Genomic DNA, 4,694 nt, shown 5'->3' on the forward strand with positions numbered 1-4,694 from the left:
GAGTTCCTGTTGTCCGGAGTGTCAATTAACATTAGTCATGCTAATAATTGGCAAAAAAAAAAAAAAAAGAAGTGCAGTAGCATGTTGCAGTTGAAATCATGCATTAGTCAGATGGCTACTGGAACCACTGATTAAGCCATTGGCAACTGATCAAATTATCATTGGACTCATCGACAGCCATGACTATTTTGTATTTTCTTACACAACCTTATCTTTAATACAGTGACTTGATGTTATATGCATCTAAATAAATACGGAGGTATACAAGCGATGTGGTCTACAATATCTTGTGCATACACATAAAACACATCTATGAGATACAATCTCATCCAAATATGCTAAATATAACATAGCTTCCCCGAAATATATTATATCTCAAATGCATTAGTATCTAAGCAAAGCCCTTTATTATCTAGTGCAAATGTAGTTAGCGTGGCCTAAATGAAGACACATATTCTTGCTCCAAATTGTAGCACCTAGAGGTCTCTTGAGGTATTATATGGGTAGCATTAACTAGGTTGATATGTTCGAGTGAATTCTTAGCTTCTGCACATAGAAAAGGCTCAATATCTCCTTCTTTTCCATGTAAATGTTGCCTTTTTCTCGGTCTCTTTGTTCTTAGGAATTGTAACCTCATCTCTACTTCTTTCATAGTCGGTTGCTCTCCTCCTTTGACCCTTAAGCATGCTTCTGTAAGTAAGGCAATTTCACTAATCTCTTCCTGGTCTGCTTCTTCCGCAACTTGAGTATCCATTGTTTCAATAAGAGACCCTTGGTGAAGTCCTTCAATGAAGAAATGCGACAAGCTTTGCTTTGCACCTAAATCATTAATAAAAATTAGCTTCTTTCTTGTCAAAAGTTCCACAAGTATTACTCCAAAACTATATACATCACTCTTCTCCGTTAGTTGACCGGTATGATAATACTCTGGATCCAAGTAACCAAATGGTCCTTGAACAATTGTCACCACATGGGTCTCATCAAGTTAAAGAGATCTTGAAGCACCAAAATCTGAAACCTTTGTGGTGAAGTTGTCATCCAAGAGTATATTTGAAGACTTTATATCTCTATGAAAAATTGGTATTGTAGCTACTGAGTGTAGATAAGCCAGAGCTCTGGATGCTTCCACTACAATCCTTATGCGATCATCCCATGAAAGTAAGCATTTTACTGTAGTATTCGTGTGAAGAAGTTCATACAGAGTGCCATTTGAAATGAACTCATAGACAAGCAAGGGCACTTCATCTTCTAGGCAGCAACCAAATAGTTTCACCACATTACGATGGATGATTTGAGACAAAATGACAACTTCGTTTATAACTTGGTCTATCTCTGTTTGCTCCACTATTTTGGATTTTTTAATGGCTACCACACGTTGGTCTGATAGAATCCCTTTATAAACTGTACCATGTCCTCCACGACCAAGAACACGGGTAGCATCAAAATTATTGGTCGCCTCCTTTAGTTCCTCGAATGAGAATATCTTTGTTTTGCTTGTAGCACTTTCTTCTGAGATTAGTTGCTCCAATAACAGACCTTGATTTTTCTTGAAGTATGCTCGTCGGATTCTACTTTGGATGCCTTTTTTCCACTTATTGGCAATTATAATTATACCCAAGGCAATAAATATGGATCCAATGCCACAGCTAGTTCCAATTGCAATACCTATATGCACTTGCTATTGTCATGAAATCATGTTAATGTTTACAAACTATAATTTCAAGGGAGTTTTGTTTGCTATGGCTTACCCAAAAGAAGATTCCGTTGTTTAGCTGATGTAACACACCTCCTCTTGATGAAATCAAATTCTTGGGTATGAGAGCACGGTGTGCACCTATAGCTTCCAGGAATGTTTTGACATGTACCTTTGCAGTAGTTTGGCAGTGAGCATTCATCAATATCTGTAGACAATCAATTCTCGTTATTCATTATATATGTTGATCATCATAATATGTGGTTGCATACTTGCATAACAAGCTGATGAAAAGGAATCTCCTATCTAAATCTGCCTAGTCTAATTTAGCTACAAATTACAACTTTGTTGTAGTATGTGAATTTGTTAATTTTCTTTCCATTTTCAGGTGTGAACTATGGTACTGCTGTAGCACATACTGAAGGAGGAAAGGTATATACCTGTGCAGCCATCCTGTATATACGGATTTCCTGAGTAGCCAGAAGAACACTTGCAACGATATCCCATAAATATTTTCCCGTGGGTCACGTTTTGGCAATCACTGTTTACACTACGGCATGCATAGTTACTACTTCTCCTATGCATAGCTTGTTCACAAGATGAATTTGTAACTGCCCATCGTATAACAATGTCGTATTCCATAGAAAAATCAAATTGGTCTTCCACAGGGCCGTAGAGGTACACTCCTCCCCTTTCGTTGGCCTGAGCTATTATTACTTCTTTCCCGGAGCTAGCATTGTTTAGCACGTTGCTAACCATCAGAGTCCCATCTTCTACTGACAGACCAGTCACGTGATACTGTGTATCTTCTTTCCCGGAGCTAGCATTGTTTAGCACGTTGCTAACCATCATAACAAGCTGATGTTGTGCTAAAAAACGTCTCATTTGTGGTGGTACAGTTAAGTGGAACCTTTGGTTTCCGAAACAATCTTCTTCGAGCCCGAAAGGGAAGGGAATGGAAATGTTCCCACATGACCTCTGGTAGTGTTCTTTAGGCTTGGGGTTGTAATCTGCTTCATAATAGTAGATTGATAGAGTTAGGACATAAGATAAAACATTAATATTTCAATTTTTTTACATAAAGCAAGCAGGGAGAACCTTGCATGCATCCTTCAGAAAGGTAAGCATTATAATTATAATAATAATTATTGTTGTAGCAGTAGCAGCTGTAACCTCCATAAAACCCATTTTCACAAGAGCTGCCCGTGGCACAGGCATAACTTGTGTTGTTCATTTGCGCACTTTCGCAGCTTGGTTGGTCCATGATGGCAACCTCAAGTTCAGCATCAGAAATCTTGCTTGCATTTGTCCAACTTGAGAAAAGAACAGTCGCATCTTGCATGTAATGTTCTTTTGACATGAAAGCCATAATGCCAGGGTACAGAGGATCTGACTGTGCTGACATATTGGCAGTCCGAACTATTGTTCCCTGAAAGCCTGAGGTCAAGTTAACCCATTGCAAGGCCCTTGATTTGGCAATACCTTGCCGTGGCACCTGCTCATGCAGGAGCCGATTGGGTTCCTTACATAATCGAACAATTCAACATCGAAATCGCAGCCAAGGAAGAAGAAAATGTCATAACTGTAGATAGTAATCCCCTTAGTGGGAGCATCCCAAGATATATTGTAGGTGTTCATACTAGATTCTTCCAAGTTAGGAGTATAGTTTAAGAACACAGCATGGGTGTAAATTGTGGTACTGGTACCATAAATGTGATTAACCTGAGTTGTGCTGTTGCCCAGAAATAACTTTGGAGGTTGAGTGGTGTAGTTGCAGGTAAGCTCGAAGCCTTGTCGGAAGCAGCCGGCTCCTATGCCGAAGGGGTAGGTGATGTCGATGTTCCCATAGCTGGAGGGGCAGTGATGAGCTAAGGAGGCATGGCCGCCAAGCACGCCAGAGCGAACGCCATGGCACAAACCATTACTCTACTTGAGCTCATCATTAAGCCAATCAGCTTGTCTTCGTGGTGTTATTAGTGTCGCGGTTCTCGGTTACGGGACTACGCATATTTAAAGGCCATCGATACAGTTTCGTGCACGCGTAGATACTCCTGTCAGGAGCAAATTAACACGCCAACGCCATTATAATACTCCTGTCCCAGCAGATGTTATGGTCGTCGCCTGCCAGGTACTTCACGCGCGGTCGCTTTGGCTAGCGTCTATATGACTGTGTGTGGTCTGGTAGTTATGAGGCATATCACAGTGCGTGATTGAGAGTTTACCAGGGTTCAGGCCCGAAATGATCGAATTTCTGTGAAATTTATCTATTTTGGTGAGGTCCGAAAAAATACTATACCGGTCAAAGATTTTGATTAAATTCGAATTTTAGTTTACTCTAGAGTTGAAAAACAAATCTACGAGTTCTTCATTTCTATTAAATGCATACCTATCAAGCTATAATTCAGTCGTCGCTGGGACCAAAAACGACTCGCCAAGTGCGTTGCTCACTAGCTAGCTCCCAAAGCTCATTGCTAATGGGCCATGGCAAAACCAAATAAACGAGTTAACGGCTCGCCAAGTGCGTTCATTTGGCAACACTGTCATGCTGGATGATTAAGGATTACACGTCTGGTCCGCATCTCATGCTATGTATCTTTTTTCTTTTTTTTAAAAAAGAGAGAGAACTGAAATCAATTCCTCACGCTATCTATCTTCTTTGAGAAGCTAACCTGCAAAGTTAATATGTGTATGCGAGTCTCTTTATATCTTGCATGCATGGTTATTTTTAGCCAAACAAGAAAAGAAGTGAGATCTCCTTATCTTGTTCACCAGTCTTGCATGTGAAAGTGGGAATCAGCAACTTAAGAAATACGAAACCTTAATACTAGGTCAAGCGTTGTTTTGGTCATATATAGGCAGAATAGTCATTGTAGTCTTTGAACTACAAGGTACTAAAAAGTGTATAGCGCGAGTTGGTAGTAAATTAGTGTCGAGATAGGAGGCGCTATTGCGGATGCTAAGTTCCACTAGCGGCATATGGTAATCACATTAAATTTAAGCA

General features: G+C 40.0%; 1 pseudogene; it reads right to left on the reverse strand.

Moving 5' to 3' along the window:
• Nucleotides 1-427: 427 nt before the first annotated feature.
• On the reverse strand, nucleotides 428-3,636 carry LOC136463888 (wall-associated receptor kinase 5-like; annotated as a pseudogene).
• Between the last annotated feature and the right edge of the window lie 1,058 nt (nucleotides 3,637-4,694).

This window comes from Miscanthus floridulus, chromosome 7 (assembly GCF_019320115.1).
Source record: "Miscanthus floridulus cultivar M001 chromosome 7, ASM1932011v1, whole genome shotgun sequence".
Taxonomy (NCBI): Eukaryota; Viridiplantae; Streptophyta; class Magnoliopsida; order Poales; family Poaceae; genus Miscanthus; species Miscanthus floridulus.